This window comes from Protopterus annectens, chromosome 13.part0 (assembly GCF_019279795.1).
Source record: "Protopterus annectens isolate FY-2018-M chromosome 13.part0, PAN1.0, whole genome shotgun sequence".
Taxonomy (NCBI): domain Eukaryota; kingdom Metazoa; phylum Chordata; order Ceratodontiformes; family Protopteridae; genus Protopterus; species Protopterus annectens.
In genome coordinates, this window is record NC_056747.1 from 172,115,933 (window position 1) to 172,137,208 (window position 21,276).

A 21,276-nucleotide genomic window follows, 5' to 3' on the forward strand; every position below is an offset into this window, starting at 1 on the left:
CCAAAGCTGAGGTAGGGTGGCTGGTTCTATAAAGCATTAGGGGTGGCTATAAGGCCCTGCAGCACTGCAGTGGCGAAGCCAGCTCTGGACTTAGAATAAAGAGGTAGATGGTAATGCTTGGTGAAGGTATGCACAGAACTCCATGTTGCTACTTCCAAAATACCCCTGGCATGTACTCCTCTGAGGTAGGCAGTTGAAGTGGCTGTTGCTCTAGTGGAGTGAGATCTAATGCTGCTAGGCACAGGTTTCCCATGGTGTGTATAGCAAAAACGTATGCAATGTCCTATCCATTTTGAAATAGTCTGTTTAGAAATGGCTTTTCCCTGTGCTCCCGCAGCACATGCTACTAATAGTTGCTCAAATTTTCTGAAAGCTTTGGTTTTGTCCAAGTAGAAGCGTAACTGCCTATGAATGTTCAAAGAATGCAGTAGTCTTCTCCACTTTATTCTGTAATTTTGGATAAAAAGTTGGCAAGTGAATAGTTTGGTTTAGAGCCACACTTGATACCACCTTTGGCATAAACGTAGGGTTAGTTCTTAAAGACACCCTGTCCTGGTGGAAAATGAGGAAAGGTTCCACTGCCATTTGTGCCTGTAATTCTGAAACTCTTCGTGCTGATGTTACTGCCAGGAGCAGAGCAGTTTTCCAAGAGATATATTTTAATTCTGCTGTGCTAGCTGGCTCAAAAGGAGGTAAAGTTAATTTTTCCAAAACAAAGTTGAGGTCCCAAGTTGGAGTAGGTGATCTAGGGGGCATTCTTATGTTTTTAGCCCCTCTGAGGTACTGTTTTAGCAAAGGATTAGAGAAAACTGGTGGATCTGTGCTGTAATGAGCAGACATGGCAGAGGCGTGGATCTTGATGGATGAAAAGGAGAGGCCTTTGTCCCGCATTTCAGTTAAATACTGTAGTATCTGAGGAATGTTTGGGACAAGAGGGTAAAGGTTGTGAGCCTGGTTCCAGGCACAGAATCTCTTCCATTTATCCGAATAGGCTTTCCTGGTACTAAGCCTTCTGGCCTCCAGAATGACATCCACAACCGCTTTGGAGAGAGGCATTGCTTGCTTTACTAAGGAATCTTCCATGCAGCTAGGTTTAAGGTCTTTAACTGGCTGTGGAGTATCTGATTGTTGTGCTGAGTCAGCAGATGTGGGATTTGAGGCAAAATCCAGGGTGGCCCTTGTGCTAAATTCTTTAAGATTGTGCAACCGTGTTGTCGTGGCCAATCTGGTGCAATCAGGATCATCTTTGGCTCTTCTTGTCTGGCTTTTATGAGTATCTTTGGAAGGAAAGGTAGTGGTGGGAAAGCGTATACTTGTAGGTTTTTCCAGCTGAATGAGAGGGCATCCACTTTCCATGCTTGTGGATGGTAACTCCTTGTGCAGAATTTCTGTAGCTGGTAGTTCATTGGGGATGCAAACAGATCTATGTCTGGGCTCCACCATTTTTGTGTTATCATTCTGAATACTTGTGCATTTAATTCCCATTCGTGGGGATCCATGATCTTTCTGCTTAGGTCGTCTGCCAGTGTGTTTTTCTCTCCTGGCAGGAATTGTGCTTGCAGAAGAACTTGGTAGTCTAGAGCTGTGTTCCACAAGGTCATGGCTTGTCTGCAGAGGGGGTAGGAGTGAGTGCCCCCTTGCTTATGTACCACATAACTGTGGTGTTGTCTGTCTTTAGTTGTAGTTGTCCCGAATGCAGCAGGTCCTTGAAAGCTATAAGGGAATTTTGTACAGCTAGCATCTCTTTTTGATTGATGTGAAGATGCCTTTGTTCTGCGGGCCACTCGCCCTGAATACATTTTCCTGCCATGTGTGCTCCCCAGGCATAATCCGATGCATCTGTTGTCAGTGTTTGCCTGGCTGTGGGTTGAGTAAAAGGCTGTCCCTTGTTGAGGTGATAAGCTTGAGCCCACCATCGAAACTCCTGTTGAAGGCAAGGAATTAGTGGTATAATGGTTTCCAAACTTTGACAGTGTTGAGACCATACACTCTTTAGGTACCATTGTAGTTTCCTCATATGCAGTCTGGCATATGGAATAATTAGTATGCCAGATGCCATGTAACCCAAGGCCTGGAGAATTTTTCTTACAGGGAGTTGTGTGTTTGTTGCCATTAATTGAAAGTACTGCGTCAATTGTCCTTGCTTGTCTGGCATGAGATAAGCCATCTGGGCTGTTGTGTTCAAGCTGGCACCCAGGAATATTATCTCTTGTGAGGGCACAAGTTTTGATTTCTTTTCGTTTACTGTGTACCCTAGGCAACTTAACTTTTTTACAAACGCCAGATGCCTTAGAAGAATATCCTTGCTCTCTGCTTGAATCAGGCAGTTGTCCAGGTGCGGATAAATCTGAATTCCTTTCTGTCTGCAAAATGCAATTACTGGTGCCAGACACTTTGTGAAGACCCTGGGCGCAGTAGATAAGCCAAAGGGCAGTGCATAGAATTGATAGTGCATTGAACCAGCTATGAATCTGAGGTATCTTCTGCAATTTTGTCTGACAGGGACATGCAGGTATGCCTTCTTGAGGTCCAAGGTCACGAGCCAAGCTTTCTTGCCTAGCATGGGAAGAAGCTGCTGTAGTGTCAACATTTTGAATTTTGGAACATCCAGGTAAGTGTTTAGAGAAGAAAGATCCAGAATGGGCCTCCAGGCTTTGTCTTTTCTGGGCACCAGAAAGAGTCTCGAGTAAAATCCTTGTCCTTGTTCCTGTGGTGGTACCTTTTGAATAGCTCCCATGTCTGAGTGCTGTAACTTGTTTTCGAGCCTCTGCCCATTGATTTTGTGACAGATTTGGCATACCTTTTAACCTTGGCAGAGTGTGAAAGTGGAACCTGTAACCTTGAGATACAATGTTGAGAACCCATTTGTCTTTGGTGATCATTTGCCACTGTGATAGAAAAGTGCCAGTTTTCCTCCCAAGGGGGCTGCCAAGAGAGAGCTGTTTGGCAGCTGTAGTGGGAAGTCATTGGGGTTGCTTTTTATATGGTTGGGGCCTGTCTTCCCCTTCTTTCTGGCCTGGCGCATCCCACTGTCGAGGCCTGTAAGGACCTTGTGGTTGACCTCCACCTCTTGGATGTCTGTATCTGCCCCTTTGAGGTCTGTCTGTAACTGGAAAGGACCAATTCTTTATTGGCCAATTTCTGCTAAATCGAGGAGGCTGAACCTATAAGAAATCCTTCACCGTTTGCATAGATTTTGCCTTATCCTCCATTTTCTTTAATACCTCTTCTGCCTTAACTCCAAATAACACATCCTGCTGCAAAGGTGCATCCAATAATTTTGCTTTACATGAACTGGTAATGTATGTTCTTTTAACCAAGCATGCTTTCTAATGACAGAGCCTGTAACTGCTGCTCTACAGGAGGCCTCTAAAGAATCAAAACCACATTGCAAAGTACGTTTTCCCACTTGTTCAGCAGCATGCAATAAATCCTGCATTTCTTTAATGTTAGGAGGATCTGAATCTGGAAGCATTTTTTGTTTCAAATGAGACATCAGAAATTGCTGATATTTTAACATATGAAATTGGCAATTTAAGGCTCTCATTGCTAAAGTTGCAGACGTATATACTTTCTTTCCCCATCTGTCTAATGCTCTGGCATCTCTGTCCGAGGGAACTGGATTCTTTGCTGATGAGGCCTTAACTCCTTTGGGTCCCTGAGAAATAGTTTCAGGGTCAGCAACTGGGCTTTTATACAGAAATTTGTGAGAGTCAGGGACTCTGTAGTATCTGTCAGGTTTAACTGGGGCTGGAGATAAGGAATCAGGATTTAAGCTGGATTCAGTATACACATCATCCGCAATGTCCAACACTGGCGGGATAGCTAGGGGTCTGTGTTGAGGTAATAAAAGGAAGTCTCTGAGCCTTTTCTTGGATTCTGAGTAATCATGGCCTTCCCAATGGAAATGCTCCATCATGGTATGTAAGGTTTCCCCCAAAAGAGTAGTCCTCAGGCGGAGAGGCTGATGGAATTGATTGCTCAGCATCAGAATCCTCATAAGAGGGTAAAGAATATCCTAGGTCTGAGGATGAATCTGAAGAAATGGACACCTGGTCGGATGAGTCATAGCCTGCATCCTGTCTAAGCCTTTTACCAGGAGGGGGAAGTGAACCTCTGATTAGAGTGAGTAGGTCTTTGGCCATTTTGAGCATTTCTTTCTTAGGCATAGAGGCCTGTCCTGGAGAATGCTGTTTCTTTCTTTGTTTTTAAGAGAGTCTTAGACTTAGCAGAGGGTTTAATGCTTAACTGAGTAGGTCTGAAGACACCCTCTGAAACTGCGGGTTGCTCAGCTAATCCGGATCCCTCTGTAGGGTTAGTCTCGGTAGGCTGAAAAACTTGTGTGTCCAAAGCCCCAGCCATCTCCACATCGTAGTCTGAGGCGACCTGTGGTTCTGCAGAAGCGGTCGTCAGGGGCTGTGAAGTCGCCTCGCTGAAAACCAGCGACTGGCCTAGAAGAGGCTTCGTAGTCAGTTTTGGACCTCGGATGCCTGTCCTTATCTTTGCACTTTTTATGTATAATGGTCATCGGAAGTTCCGACGGCATGGTGTAATTGAATTTTCTGCCGAAATAATGTCGGGCAAAATCAAACCGACGTTTAATAGTGTGCTTGTTAAACCTAGCACAAAACCGACAACCAGTGACGTCGTGGTCTGGGCCTAGGCATGGGATACAATAAGAATGAAAATCCTTATGAGGTATTTGCTTCCCACAAGAAATACAATGATTAACTTTTACTGACATCGGTCTGAGGCAAGAAAAAGTTTCCCCAATGGGGTACTTAGCTTTGTAGAAGATTTTGGTTCTGGATTCGGAATAAAAATTTCAGGAGTCGGCCGACCGGCACTTACGAACTGCTTTTGCTTCAGCCACCACGTGGCAAGAAAGACTGAATAAAATAGCGTCGGCTGCATCTTTTATACCCCTGCCACACTGACGTCAGGGAGGAGGTGACAGTAACCGACGCCGGACCAAGACTTTGGAACTCAGGCCGACTGGGGAACCGCCTCACGGCAGGATAACCCAAGTGTAATGACTGCAGCAGTATAACACGATGAACATCTGGAAAAGACTGAAAGGTAAATCACAAAATAGTAAGAGACAGAAAAAGAAAGTCTAAAGGGATAAGTGCAAAAGAGAAAGAAAGGAAATGGGTAATGCAAATGAGAAATACTTTATATTTACATAATTTCTGGTAAGCTACAACACAGATATAATGAGAACTTTAGAGCTCATTCAGTAAACGTAAATAGTATTAAACATTTAACTGGAAGAACATGCATCCTAAATTGGTGTAGTAAATGTGATTTTGATGTAGTATTGGAATATATAAGATTTTGGACACAAGAAAGAGAAATTACAAGCAAAGAACCTTTAGGGAGGATATACAATATGGAACCTAGGAAAAGAATTCTGGCATCGCTGTACTTTGTAGGAAGTCAGTGAAAATACTGAATGTAACACTGGCAATGATGGGAAGATCAACTATTGTAGATCTCAGATGGCATAATCAGGTATACAGAATTATAGCACTGTATGCCTATACTACAAGTAAAGAAAAATAATTTATTTCATAAAATTCCGGACTATGCAGTAATTAATATGATTACAATAATAATGGGAGACTTTGTGATTTGACAGAAAAAAATAAAATGTTAAGAACATTTTTGAAGTTACAAAATGTGGCAATATTTACAATAATAATTTGCAGACATACAGTCAAGGTACATACAAGACTGAAATATATTTTATTGTATCACAAGGTTTAAATATACCCTGAGGGAAAGATGCTTGTAACATGCTTTTCAGATCAGCCGTATGGAAAGAGCTACAGGAAAATAAAGACTTTATCAGATTTTGAAAATTAATAAAAATTATAGAATGTACAGGTGGAGACGACCCTGGAGAGGTGGAGATATGCTCTAGAGAGAAGAGGAATGAAGGTCAGCAGGACTAAGACAGAATATGTGTGTGAATGAGAGGGAGGATAGAGGAATGGTGAGGATGCAGGGAGTAGAGGTGGCGAAGGTGGATGAGTTTAAATACTTGGGATCAACAGTTCAGAGTAATGGTGAGTGTGGAAGAGAGGTGAAGAAGAGAGTACAGGCAGGATGGAGTGGGTGGAGAAGAGTGTCAGGAGTGATTTGTGACAGACGAGTACCTGTAAGAGTGAAAGGGAAGGTCTACAAAAGGGTAGTGAGACCAGCTATGTTATATGGGTTGGAGACAGTGGTATTGACAAAAAGGCAGGAGTCAGAGCTTGATGTGGCAGAGTTGAAGATGTTAAGATTTGCACTGGGTGCGATGAGGATGGACTGGATTAGGAATAAGTATATTAGAGGGTCAGCCCAGGTTGGAAGGTTTGGAGACAAAGCCAGAGAGGCAAGATTACGTTCGTTTGGACATGTGCTGAGGTGGGATGCAGAGTATATTGGGAAAAAGATGCTATGGATGAAGCTGCCAGGTAACAGGAAAAGAGGAAGGTCTAAGATAAGGTTTATGGATGTGATGAGAGAGGACATGCAGGTGGTTGGTGTGACAGAGCAAGATGCAGAGGACAGGAAGAAATGGAAACAGTTGATCTGCTGTGGCGTTCCCTGATGGGAGCAGCCAAAAGAAGAATAAAAATTATAGAATGTAAATTGAAAGAAAATAAATATGCAATTATGGAAACTCACATTTCCAAGAGACTGTGTTATAAAAACTGGCCCCAAGTAGTGGCTAAGTTTTAAAACAAAGAAAAATGATTTAAAGTGGCAGTCAGATGTATGAAAAGTGGAAAAAAATACAAACTAATGTATACAGATGCTTCAAAAGATTTGGAAAGCAATGACAGAGAATATTATGCAACAGAATGGATAATGTATTAAAAGAATCAAGAAAAATTAAAAAAATTATTGTCGCCTCACAGTAAGACGCTGTCCGGTTTGATTCTCAGCTAGAGCGTCTTCTGCGTGGAGACATGCATGAATGGGCGTACCTTCGTTGAAGGTTGTGCGTCAGGCCTGGCAAGCCGGTACGTAAAAATCAACTGCAAATCATTAGCGGACCGGAGTTCCACTGTGGCGACCCCTAACCAGGAAAAGCCATAAGACACCAACATTACTCAAGCAAAGATATAATGTAAGAGAGTAGTAGTATCAGCTTGAGTAGCACAGATAAAGAAAATACCAGTATAAAGAGAGAAAATCAAGACTGAGAAGAAGTACGATTATCTCAGGAACAAACTACAAATATCATAATAAATTATGTAAAGGAAATGTTTCAAGATAGAAAGTACAAAAAAGAACTGAATGTTATAAAGTTAACAGTAAAGAAAATAAAGAAGTGGAAAATTATTTCCTTATATGAATTAAATAATGTACTTGGGTAAGTTAATTCACAGTCAGTTTTAGGACTAGATGGAATACTATATTTAAAGCCACAAGAATATCAGTAGGAAAACTAAAATTAGGAGAAAGATGGTAGGAGTGATGTCTGTGCTGTCTTATTCATTCAGAACAGTGTACACTTAGTGTAGGGGTTACTGTATCCCAGGGAATATTTTTGCAGTTATATGCTGTTTACATTAAGAAAAGTAGAGTTTTGTACCTACCATAAATGTAGATGTCCGATAGATATGCAACTGCAGTCATAACATATGGGTTGTCCTGCCTCAGGCAGCCCTCGGTCAGCTGGATTCCAAAGTCTGGGTCCGACGTCGGCTGATTTCGCATTTCTCTCCGACGTCAGAGCGGCTGGAGTACATAAGCATCAGCCGACGCCATTTTCTTCAGTGTTTCTTGCCCCAGATGCCAGGTGCCCTCCAAGGAAGGCTGAAATCAAATTGGAAGACAAAACAGGATTCCAGACAAGTAAATGAGCAATAAACAGATACACCATAACAGATATCCCCAGCTAAGAGAAACAGGGATAGGAGTGGACCCTAGGCATAGAGGGGTATGGAGGGAGGAAAAATCCGACTGCAGTTGCATATCTATCGGACATCTACATTTATGGTAGGTACAAAACTGTACTATGTCCTTCAAGAATGCAACTGCAGTCATAACATATGGGTAGAATACCATAGCTTAGCTGGGGGAGGAGGAATGCTCTAGGAAAAAGATGGTGTGGCAATCAAACCCTGCAGGACTGCCGAAGCAAAGCCTGCTCTGGATCTGGAGTATAGAGGGAGATTGTAGTGTTTGGAGAATGTATGCACGGAGCTCCATGTAGCAGCTTCTAGAATGTCCTTAGTAGGCACCCCTCTTAAGAATGATGTAGAGGTGGCTGTAGCTCTGGTGGAATGTGGTCTGACACTGGCTGGAACAGTCTTTCCATGAAATGAATAACAGAATCTGATGCAATGTCCAATCCATTTTGAAATGGTCTGTTTTGAAATTGCTTTTCCTTGGACTGCAGGGGCGTAAGCCACAAAAAGTTGGTCAGACTTTCTACTGGTCTTGGTTCTGTCCAGGTAGTATCGAAGTTGTCTGTGAATGTCCAAGGTATGCAACAGTCTTTCCCCCTTATTCTCAGGATTGGGGAAGAAAGCAGGCAGATGAATAGCTTGATTTAAAGAAACCCTAGATACCACCTTTGGCATAAAAGTAGGGTTGGTCCTTAATGAAACCCTGTCTCTGTGAAAAATTATGAACGGTGGTATAGCCATTAGGGCCTGTAGTTCCGAAACCCTTCTTGCTGAGGTAACTGCCAACAGGAAAGCTGTCTTCCATGAGAGAAATTGCAAGTCAACTGAAGCTGCTGGCTCAAATGGAGGTAGAGTCAGTTTTTCTAGGGCAAAATTGAGGTCCCAGGCTGGCACTGGAGCCTTTCTTGGTGGTTTAATGTTCTTGATTCCCCGGAGGAATTGCCTTAGCAAAGGATGTGAAAAGACAGGCGGATCAGTGTTATATCTAGCTGAAATAGCTGATGCATGCATCTTTATGGAAGAATATGAGAGTCCATTCTTTAGCATATCTGCCAAATATTCCAGGATGAGTGGGATGTTCAATAATGATGCATCATGTCCCTTGCTGGTATTCCAAATGCTGAATCTCTTCCATTTTGCTGAGTAAACCTTTCTGGTGGATGGTCTTCGAGCCTCTGTTAGTATCCGCTGAACTTCCTTGGAGAGAGAGAGGTTGAGATTATTCATGGGATTTCCCAGGCTGTTAGCTGCAGTGTCTGAAGGTTTGGATGCACTGTTTTGAAGTTGTGTTGAGTCAAAAATAGAGGCCATTGGGGAAGGGCCCACTTCTTGGTGTGACATATGCTCCGCAGTAGTGGATACCAGTGTTGTCTGGGCCAGTCCCGAGCTATTAGGATCCCCTTGGGTCTCTCTGCTTTGATCTTTAGTAATACTGAGGTCATCAGTGGCAGAGGTGGGAATGCATAGATTTTTAGGGAGTTCCAGTTGAATGAGAGAGCATCTATTTTCCAAGCTTGTGGATGGTATGTCCTTGAGCAGAATTTTTGTGGATGATGGTTGAGGTGAGAGGCAAATAGGTCTACTTCTGGCCTGCCCCATGTTGAAGTGAGCTGTGTGAAGATCTTCGGATGTAACCTCCACTCGTGTGGATCTGTGAAATTCCTGCTTAGGCTGTCCGCCAGCACATTGTCTTTGCCTGGAACAAATTGGGATTGTAACTGAATGTTTAGGCTCAGTGATTTTTCCCAAAGATGCATTGTCAGTCTGCAAAGGGGGTAAGAATGGGTGCCCCCTTGCTTGTTTATATACCACATCACAGTGGTGTTGTCTGTCCGTATCAGTAAATGGCCTTGCTGAAGTTGGTGTTGCATTACTGCCAGCATTTCCTTTTGGTTTATGTGCAGATGTGTTTCCTTTGGAGACCATTGTCCTTGTATACACCTGCCTTCCATGTGCGCCCCCCATCCAAGGTCTGAGGCGTCTGTGGTTATGGTCTGTGTTATCTGTGGTTTTTTGAATGACATACCTGTGTTTGCCTGGCTTACCAAGGCCCACCATAGGAATTCTTTTTGTAGGCATGGAATGAGCGGTATGGTTGTCTCTAAGTTGTTGCTGTGCTGAGACCATAGGCTTTTTAGGTACCATTGAAGCTTTCTCATGTGTAGTCTTGCTAATGGAACCAGGAGAATGCAGGATGCCATGTAACCCAGGGCCTGTAGGAATCTCCTTGCAGTCATCTGGGTAAGTTTTGCCAAACCTTGAAATAATGAGTTAACTTCTCTTGCTTGTCTTCTGTTAGGTAAGCCATTTGAGAGGCTGTGTCTAATTTGGCTCCTAAGAAGATTATTTGCTGGGATGGCTGAAGTCTTGACTTTTGGAAGTTGACTGTGTATCCCAGAGCTTGAAGTAATCGTATGACATAGTCCAAGTTTTTTGTCAACATCAATTTGTCGTCCGCTTGTATGAGGCAGTCGTCCAGGTACGGGTAAATTTGGATCCCCTGGAGCCTGCAATGAGCAATTACTGAAGCCAGGCATTTTGTGAATACTCTGGGCAGTAGATAAGCCAAATGGCAATGCTGAGAATTGATAATGCTCTGGCCCTGCAAGAAATCTGAGGTATCTTCTGCAGCTGTGTCTGATAGGGACATGCAGGTATGCCTCCTTGAGGTCCAGAGTAATCAGCCAAGACCCCTTGCCCAGCATGGGAAGGAGTTGCTGTAGAGTCAGCATTTTGAACTTTGGTACTATGAGAAAGGTGTTTACTGCGGACAAATCCAGTATTGGTCTCCATTGAGATTCTTTTCTTGGAACAAGGAACAGTCTTGAGTAAAACCCCTGGCCTTGTTCTTGTTGTGGAACTCTTTCTATTGCTTTCATCCGAGTCAGCAGAGAGATTTGCTTGATAGCCTCTGCCCTCTGGTTTTGTGGTAGGTTTGGCATGCCTTGTTTTCTTGGTAAAGTATGAAAGTGGAACCTGTAACCTCGGTCTATAATGTCCAAAATCCATTTGTCCTTCGTCAGTCAGTGCCAATTGTCTGCAAACAGAGATAATTTCCCGCCCAAGGGAGCTTCTATTTGTTCCCTGGTAGGCGGAAGTAGAGGAAAGTCATTGAGATTGTGGTTGTGGGGCAGGTGAAACTCCTGTGTCACTTCTTTGGTTTGCTGGCTGCCATTGTCGTCCCCTGTAAGGACCTCTGTATTGTCCTCTTCCTCGGCCACGTCTGTTTTTACCCCTTTGAAACTTTTCAGGATTAGGAAAGGACCAGTTTTTTGAAGGCCAATTCCTACTGAATCTGGGGGGTTGAACCTGGAGGAAATCTTTCACCGTCTGAACTGATTTTGCTTTTTCCTCGATGGACTTTAACACATCCTTAGCATTAGCACCAAAAAGCTTGTTCTTTTCCAAAGGTGCATCCAGAAGTTTTGCCTTTACATGATCTGGTAGAGGTTGATCTTTTGACCATGCATGTCTACGAATGACTGCCCCTGTCATAGCTGCCCTACATGAAGCTTCCAGTGCATCATATCCACACTGCAGGAAGTGATTGCTTACTTGCTGAGAGTTATGTACAGCTTCTTGCAAAGACTTCCTGTCTAAAGGATCAGGAGAGGCCAATGTTTTCTGTAAATCTTCTAACAGGAAATCCTGATATTGTAACATATGAAAAAGGCAATTCAAAGCTCTCATAGATAAAGTAATGGAGGTGTAAACCTTTTTACCCCACCTCTCTAATGACCTAGCTTCCCTGTTGGAGGGCAAAGGATTTTTAGAGGTGGAAGCTGAAACACCTTTAGGTCCCTGGGAAATAGTTTCCAAATCAGCAGTATGGGCCCTGAATAAATGGGAATGTGTTTCAGGGGCTCTGTAATACCTGTCTGGCTTGGCTGGAGCAGGAGGGAGAGAGTCAGGGGTAACACTAGAGTCAGAATATAAATCATCCAAAACATCAAGCACAGGAGGAATAGCTAAGGGCCTGTGCTGGGGCTTTTTAAGGAAAGTCTGAAGGCGCTTTCTGGAATCAGAATATTCCTGGCCTTGCCACTTGAAATGTTCCCTCATAGTATGCAGAACTTCCCCAAAAGAAATATCCTCAGGAGGGTAGGCAGAGGGGATGGAATCCTCTGCATCAGATTCCTCATAGGTCTGGAAGAGCTCTTCCTGGCCATCAGAGTGGACAGAGTCCTCAGAATCTTCATCTGAAGGAATAGGATCAGAGGGTTCAACCCGGGGCCTTTTATCAGAAGGAGGCTGGGATCCTCTCTTAGGATGGGCCTGTGAACCTCTAATCATAGCAATTAAGTCAGCAGCCATAGTCATAATTTGCGTCTCTGGAGTAGGCTGAGGTAAGGCTTTAGCAGAAAGATGCTTGGTCTTGCTGGCCGCCTTAGCCCTAGTGTAGGCCTTAATAGACATGGCCATAGGAGGCCTGGCAGCTCCACGTGCAGGAGTGACCTTATCTACAGCAATGGTCTCGGGCATTTCCTCGGTTTCGGTATCCGGAGGAAAATCAATAACTGGCGGAGTGATATCCGGAATCGGGGTCGTCGGTAATGCGGTGTCTTTGGTTCGGAGCGGTGGAAAAACCGTCTCAGGGGGAACCGGAGCACTCGCGGTAGGTTTTGGCGTGGAGTCGGTGGTAGACGCGGGCCGAGGATGTCGGTCCCGGTCTTTTCGTTTCTTGGGAGTTTGCGATGTCGGAAGCTCCGACGGCATTGTATAGGAAAATTTTTCGCCGAAAAAATCTTCAGCGAACTCCACCCGGCGCCTGAGAGTGCGCTTGTTGAAGCGAGCACAGGCTACACAGGCTGAGACGTCGTGGTCTGGGCCAAGGCAAGGAAGACAGTAAGAGTGGAAATCCTTATGAGGTATTTGTTTACCACAAGAAAGACAATTGTTAACTTTTTCAGTAATTTCTGACATCGGCTGAGGCAAGAAAAGGTCCCCAACGGGGTACTTAGCTTTTTTGATGACTTCGGAATTGAAGAATACAGGAGCTGACCGACCGGCACTTGCGAACTGCTTCTGCTTCGGGCACCGCGTGGCAAGAAAGACTGAAGAAAATGGCGTCAGCTGATGCTTATGTACTCCAGCCGCTCTGACGTCGGAGAGAAATGCGACATCAGCCGACGTCGGACCCAGACTTTGGAATCCGGCCGACCGAGGGCTGCCTGAGGCAGTGTTATGACTGCAGTTGCATTCTTGAAGGACATCATATTAAGAAGAAAGCTTTACACCTTTAAAGACTTGTGTCTGATGACCTTCAGATTTTCTTTACCGACTTATTGCTATGAGGACTTAGCACTTCAGTTTTCTATTCCAAGTACTGCCTCATTATTTCTACAAAGCAAATATCTATTGCCTTCAAGATTCTCCAGACTTTATCTCAGAGTCAAAAATCTGCACTAGGATTTTTATGAAAATAATTTAGAAGAGAATGGAAAGTAAAATGAAATTATTATGGAAGCTAAGGGAAAAGGATGTCAATAACCATTATTATTAGTAAGGGACATTGTGGAGGAGATTATAAAAAGGACTGACGAAACCTAGATCATGACAGGAGATTTAAATAAAACATTTGCTACGGTGCAACATGAACTTTTGTGGACAATTATGGAAACAGTAGAATATTAGTGAAAAAATTAAGAATGTTTGTTCTGAATATAATTAAAATAAAGAATTTTTAGTTAATGGATGGTTAAGCAAAAAATAGATATAAAGAATGGCATACATAAGGGATGTCCTATAAGTAGTGGTATTATTTGCTTCAATTATGAATGTATTAAGGATATAAATTTGCATATTAAAGGTCCTACTTGTACTGCTAATGAAGAGATAAAAATTCCAGTAATGTTTACTTATGCAGACGTTACTATATTGATTACGAGAAAAGTTTGTATGAAACAAGTCACATGGTATGTACATCAAATTTTTAAACATAACAGGCATGACTTTTACATAAAGAAAAAAAAAGTAAAGGACTGGGTGACAAAGATAAGAGTAGTAGTTTTTTTTTTATGAAAAATCTCTGTGTCAGGAATATGATTTCAGGGTAAAAATGCAAGTGATGAACAATGGAATAGGAAAACAGGTGAAATAAAGCATACAAGCTATAATTTAATAGAAAGTTTTATTTGATTAATTCAGTTATAGGAAATACTGCATATTTAGCCAGTATTTATATAGTCAGTAACCTATGAAAAGAAATACTACAAGAAAGTTTTTCTTTTATATAGGGTTCAAGACAGAATCCAGTGAAGTTAGGAATCTTATGTATGGATACGGAAGATGGAAGTTTAGTATTAATAACCTCAAGTGTTAAGTTTTGTTTTGTATAAATGATAAAAATGAGATGTTAGCAGTAAATTTACTAAAGTACAAATATGGGTGGCATTGGGATATGTTAAAAACATTCAAAAGAAGAAAAGAATGTGTAAATGAAGAAATGAAATGATAGCAAGAAAAATATTTTATGGAAAATAAAAATTGCTGAAATAGAAAATGAATAGAAAGTGTGGTATAAAAATATCATGAACATTACGCTAAATCTTGGGTTGAGCTAGTGAATCAAAATTGAAAGCATGGTGTAATAAGCAAAGTACATTGTCAACATTTTTAATGGAGATTAGCACTTAATAAATTATCAGTAAAAGGAAATAGCCATAAAAAAGTCAGTGAGAGAGTTTGTATCTAATGTGGTAAAGAAGCTACAGAAAGTATTTTCTTACAATGTATAAAAGGGTTGCAAAACTGTGGAAAAATGTGACAAAGTTCTTTGAAAATATAAAGGAGGTACATGAAAAATATGGATATGACTAGGTATGGACCTTAAAGCCATACAAATAAGGAATATGTTAGCAGAATACATATAGGACTATTTTACACCGTGTGGACCATTTGGAATGAATGGAACAATGAAATCATGTTTAATGGTAAATGGAGAGTAGCAGTAAATTAGATGGTGGTTCTGGAAAAAGTGGGGGCCAAATAAGGATAATGAAAATATATTTATGATTGTATGACAATAACAAAAAGGAATGGAAAAGTGTACACTGTATAAATTGTAAATATGTAAATTTGTAAACAGTATTGTAAATAATGTTTTAAGTAAAGAACCCCTACTCTTTTTGATAGACACTGAGATCTTTTACATACACCTGAGCTACCACCAAGTCAAGCAGATGTTATCCTCAGTTTAATGTCTCATACAGAGAATTACACTCAGGAGTAAAGCAGCCCCCTTACGCTGCACTGCAGGGTCAGCAATCGATCTTCCTGGTGTAAGACTAGAACTCAGCCTTCTACACCCAAATGGCGAGTATGTTACCTACTGAGCTACTGACAATTCTTTGGTAATGTGTTTGCTTCTCCGAATATGTACTGTTGACACTACATTTATAGCAGAAGCCAAAGCAATATTTAAATATACCACACTCAGTCTCTAACAAAAACATTGCAAATAAGTCTTCTGGAAAAATATGAAGCCTACAGAAAAGTACAGTTTTGTACCTACCATAAATGTAGATGTCAGATAGACATGCAACTGCAGTCATAACATGTGGGTTGTCCTGCCTCAGGCAGCCCTCAGTCGGCCGGATTCCAAAGTCTGGGTCCGACGTCAGCTGATGTCGCATTTCTCTCCAACGTCAGAGCGGCTGGAGTACATAAGCATCAGCCGACGCCATTTTCTTCAGTGTTTCTTGCCCCAGATGCCAGGTGCCCTCCAAGGAAGGCTGTAATCAAATTGGAAGACAAAAACAGGATTCCAGACAAATAAATGAGCAATAAAACAAATACACCATAACAGATATCCCCAGCTAAGAGTAACAGGGATAGGAGTGGACCCTAGGCATAGAGGGGTATGGAGGGAGGGAAAATCCGACTGCAGTTGCATGTCTATCGGACATCTACATTTATGGTAGGTACAAAACTGTACTATGTCCTTCAAGAATGCAACTGCAGTCATAACATGTGGGTAGAATACCATAACTTAGCTGGGGGAGGAGGAATGCTCTAGGAAAAAGATGGTGTGGCAATCAAACCCTGCAGGACTGCCGAAGCAAAGCCTGCTCTGGATCTGGAGTATAGAGAGAGATTGTAGTGTTTGGAGAATGTATGCACGGAGCTCCATGTAGCAGCTTCTAGAATGTCCTTAGTAGGCACCCCTCTTAAGAATGCTGTAGAGGTGGCTATAGCTCTGGTGGAATGTGGTCTGACATTGGCTGGAACAGTCTTTCCATGAAAGGAATAACAGAATCTGATGCAATGTCCAATCCATTTTGAAATAGTCTGTTTTGAAATTGCTTTTCCTTGGACTGCAGGGGCGTAAGCTACAAAAAGTTGTTCAGACTTCCTACTGGCCTTGGTTCTGTCCAGGTAGTATCGAAGTTGTCTGTGAATGTCCAAGGTATGCAACAGTCTTTCCCCTTATTCTCAGGATTGGGGAAGAAAGCAGGCAGATGAATGGCTTGATTTAAAGAAACCCTAGATACCACCTTTGGCATAAAAGTAGGGTTGGTCCTTAATGAAACCCTGTCTCTGTGAAAAATTATGAATGGTGGTATTGCCATTAGGGCCTGTAGTTCCGAAACCCTTCTTGCTGAGGTAATTGCCAACAGGAAAGCTGTCTTCCATGAGAGAAATTGCAAGTCAACTGAAGCTGCTGGCTCAAATGGAGGTAGAGTCAGTTTTTCTAGGACAAAACTGAGGTCCCAGGCTGGCACTGGGGCCTTTCTTGGTGGCTTAATGTTCGTGATTCCCCTGAGGAATTGCCTTTGCAAAGGGTGTGAAAAAACAGGAGGATCAGTGTTGTATCTAGCTGAAATAGCCGATGCATGTATCTTTATGGAAGAATATGAGAGGCCGTTCTTTAGCATATCTGCCAAATATTCCAAGATGAGTGGGATGTTCAACAATGATGCATCATGTCCCTTGCTGGTATTCCAATTGCTGAATCTTTTCCACTTTGCTAAGTAAACCTTTCTGGTGGATGGTCTTCGAGCCTTTGTTAGTATCCGCTGAACTTCCTTGGAGAGAGATAGGTTGAGGTTATTTATGGGATCTCCCAGGCTGTTAGCTGCAGTGTCTGAAGGTTTGGATGCACTGTTTCGAAATTACGTTGAGTCAAAAGTAGAGGCCATTGGGGAAGGGCCCACCTCCTGATGTGACATATGCTCCGTAGTAGTGGGTACCAGTGTTGTCTTGGCCAGTCCGGAGCTATTATGATTCCCTTGGGTCCCTCTGCTTTGATCTTTAGTAATACTGAGGTCATCAGTGGCAGAGGTGGAAATACATAGATTGTTAGGAAGTTCCCGTTGAATGAGAGAGCATCTATTTTCCAAGCTTTTGGATGGTATGTCCTTGTGCAAAATTTTGGTAGAAGATGGTTGAGGTGAGAGGCAAACAGGTCCACTTCTGGCCTACCCCATGTCGAAGTGAGTTGTGTGAAGACCTTCGGATGTAACCTCCACTCGTGTGGATCTGTGAAATTCCTGCTTAGGCTGTCCGCCAACACATTGTCTTTGCCTGGAACAAACTGGGATTGCAACTGGATGTTTAGGCTCAGTGATTTCTCCCAAAGATGCATTGTCAGTCTGCAAAGGGGGTAAGAGTGGGTGCCCCCTTGCTTGTTTATGTACCACATCACAGTGGTGATGTCTGTCCGTATCAGTAAATGGCCTTGCTGAAGTTGGTGTTGAAAGGCCTCGATGGCATGCATTACTGCCAGCATTTCCTTTTGGTTTATATGCAGATGTGCTTCCTTTGGAGACCACTGTCCTTGTATACACCTGCCTTCCATGTGCGCCCCCCATCCAAGGTCTGAGGCGTCTGTGGTCATGGTCTGTGTTATCTATGTTTTTTTGAATGACATACCTGTGTTTGCCTGGCTCACCGAGGCCCACCATAGGAATTCCTTTTGTAGGCATGGAATGAGCGGTATGATTGTCTCCAAGTTGTTGCTGTGTTGAGACCAAATGCTTTTTAGGTACCATTGAAGCTTTCTCATGTGTAGTCATGCTAATGGAACCAGGAGAATGCAGGATGCCATGTAGCCTGTAGGCCTGTAGGAATCTCCTTGCAGTCATCTGGGTGAGTTTTGCTAAACCTTTGAAGTAATGAGTTAACTTCTCTTGCTTGTCTTCTGTCAGGTAAGCCATTTGAGAGGCTGTGTCTAGTTTGGCTCCTAAGAAGATTATTTGCTGGGATGGCTGCAGTCTTGACTTTTGGAAGTTGACTGTGTATCCCAGAGCTTGAAGTAATCGTATGACATAATCCAAGTTTTTTGTCAACATCAATTTGTCGTCCGCTTGTATGAGGCAGTAGTCCAGGTACAGGTAAATTTGTATCCCCTGGAGCCTGCAATGAGCAATTACTGAAGCCAGGCATTTTGTGAATACTCTGGGCGCAGTAGATAAGCCAAATGGCAATGCTGAGAATTGATAATGCTCTGGCCCTGCAAGAAATCTGAGGTATCTTCTGCAGCTGTGTCTGACAGGGACATGCAGGTATGCCTCCTTGAGGTCCAGAGTAATCAGCCAAGACCCCTTGCCCAGCATGGGAAGGAGTTGCTGTAGAGTCAGCATTTTGAACTTTGGTACTATGAGAAAGGTGTTTAATGCGGACAAGTCCAGTACTGGTCTCCATTGAGATTCTTTTCTTGGAACAAGGAACAGTCTTGAGTAAAACCCTTGGTCTTGTTCTTGTTGTGGAACTCTTTCTATTGCTTTCATCCGAGTCAGCAGAGTGATTTGCTTGATAGCCTCTGCCCTCTGGTTTTGTGGTAGGTTTGGCATGCCTTGTTTTCTTGGCAAGCTATGAAAATGGAACCTGTACCCTCGGTCTATAATGTCCAAAATCCATTTGTCCTTTGTCAGTCTGTGCCAATTTTCTGCAAACAGAGATAATTTCCCGCCCAAGGGAGCTTCTATTTGTTCCCTGGTAGGCAGAAGTAGAGGAAAGTCATTGAGATTGTGGCTGTGGGGCAGGTGAAACCCCTGCGTCACTTCTTTGGTTTCCTGGCTGCCATTGTCGTCCCCTGTAAGGGCCTCTGTATTGGCCTCTTCCTCGGCCACGTCTGTTTTACCCCTTTGAAACTTTTCTGGATTAGGAAAGGACCAGTTTTTTGAAGGCCAATTCCTACTGAATCTGGGGGGTTGAACCTGGAGGAAATCTTTCACCGTCTGAACTGATTTTGCTTTTTCTTCGATAGTCTTTAACACATCCTTAGCATTAGCACCAAAAAGCTTGTTCTTTTCCAAAGGTGCATCCAGAAGTTTTGCCTTTACATGATCTGGTAGAGGTTGATCTTTAACCACGCATGTCTACGAATGACTGCCCCTGTCATAGCTGCCCTACATGAAGCTTCCAGTGCATCATATCCACACTGCAGGAAGTGATTGCTTACTTGCTGAGTGTTATGTACAGCTTCCTGCAAAGCCTTCCTGTCTAAAGGATCAGGAGTGGCTAATGTTTTTTGTAAATCTTCTAACAGGAAATCCTGATATTGTAACATATGAAAAAGGCAATTCAAAGCTCTCATAGATAAGGTAGTGGATGTGTAAACCTTTTTGCCCCATCTCTCTAATGACCTAGCTTCCCTGTTGGAGGGCAATGGATTTTTAGAGGTGGAAGCTGAAACTCCTTTAGGCCCCTGTGAAATAGTTTCCAAATCAGCAGTATGGGCCCTGAATAAATGGGAATGAGTTTCTGGGACCCTGTAATACCTGTCTGGCTTGGCTGGAGCAGGAGGAAGAGAATCAGGGGTAGCACTAGAGTCAGAATATAAATCATCCAAAACATCAAGTACAGGAGGAATAGCTAAGGGCCTGTGCTGGGGTTTCTTAAGGAAAGTCCTAAGGCGTTTTCTGGAATCAGAAAATTTCTGTCCTTGCCACTTGAAATGTTCCCTCATGGTATGCAGACCTTCCCCAAAAGAAATATCCTCAGGAGGGGAGGCCGAGGGGATGGAATCTTCTGCATCCGAGTCCTCATAGGTCTGGAAGAGCTCTTCCTGGCTATCAGAGTGGACAGAGCCCTCAGAATGTTCATCTGAAGGAATAGGGTCAGAGGGTTCAACCCGGGGCCTTTTATCAGAAGGAGGCTGGGATCCTCTCTCAGGATGGGCCTGTGAACCTCTAATCATAGAAATTAAGTCAGCAGACATGGACATAATTTGTGTCTCTGGAGTAGGCTGAGGTAAGGTTTTAGTAGTAAGATGCTTTGTTTTGCTGGCTGCCTTAGCCCTCGTGTAGGCCTTAATAGACATGGCCATAGGAGGCCTGGCAGCTCCACGTGCAGGAGTGACCTTGTCTACAGCAATGGTCTCGGGCATTTCCTCGGTTTCAGTATCCGGAGGAAAATCGATAACTGGCGTCGGAGTGATGTCCGGAATCGGAGTAGTCGGTAATGCGGTGTCTTCGGTTCGGAGCGGTGGAGAGACCGTCTCAGAGGGAACCGGAGCACTCGTGGGGTCGGTGGTAGACGCGGGCCGAGGATGTCGGTCCCGGTCTTTTCGCTTCTTGGGAGTTTGCGATGTCGGAAGTTCTGACGGCATGGTGTAAGCAAATTTATCGCCGAAAAAATCTTCAGCGAACTCTGCCCGGCGCCTGAGAGTGCGCTTGTTGAAGCGAGCACAGGCTACACAGGCAGAGACGTCGTGGTCTGGGCCAAGGCAAGGAAGACAGTAAGAGTGGAAATCCTTATGAGGTATTTGTTTACCACAAGAAAGACAATTGTTAACTTTTTCAGTAATTTCTGACATCGGCTGAGGCAAGAAAAGGTCCCCAATGGGGTACTTAGCTTTTTTGATGACTTCGGTATCGAAGAATACAGGAGCTGACCGACCGGCACTTGCGAACTGCTTCTGCTTCGGGCACTGCGCGGCAAGAAAGACTGAAGAAAATGGTGTCGGCTGATGCTTATGTACTCTAGCCGCTCTGACGTCCGAGAGAAATGCGACATCAGCCGACGTCGGACCCAGACTTTGGAATCCGGCCGACCGAGGGCTGCCTGAGGCAGGACAACCCACATGTTATGACTGCAGTTGCATTCTTGAAGGAAATCAACCACTGGTAACTTTCTCCTCAGATAACATGAGTAAAAGTGCTAAATATAAAACATTAATCTTTAGCAATAAGAGAAAAATATGGGGAAACTTGCAATCAGCACTACTAAGTGACAAGCCAGCAGACTACATTTCTTTTAAGTGGCAAGAAAAAACACAGGTTTTCTCTAAAAATCAAAAATCAGAACTGCATTTCTTCATGCTCACAGGGATGCCCAACTGTAGAAAAGATCATGTCAAGGACCAATAACTTATAGCTGCTAACAGCCATATATTTGTTGAATTCCTGCAGCAAGGACATGT

General features: G+C 43.2%; 1 protein-coding gene across 1 annotated transcript in view; it reads right to left on the minus strand.

Annotated features, from left to right (window-relative positions):
• The window catches only part of INSR (insulin receptor), a 1,335,646-nt gene that overhangs the window by 246,250 nt on the left and 1,068,120 nt on the right, over positions 1 to 21,276 (minus strand). The gene's annotated exons all lie outside the window — the stretch shown is intronic.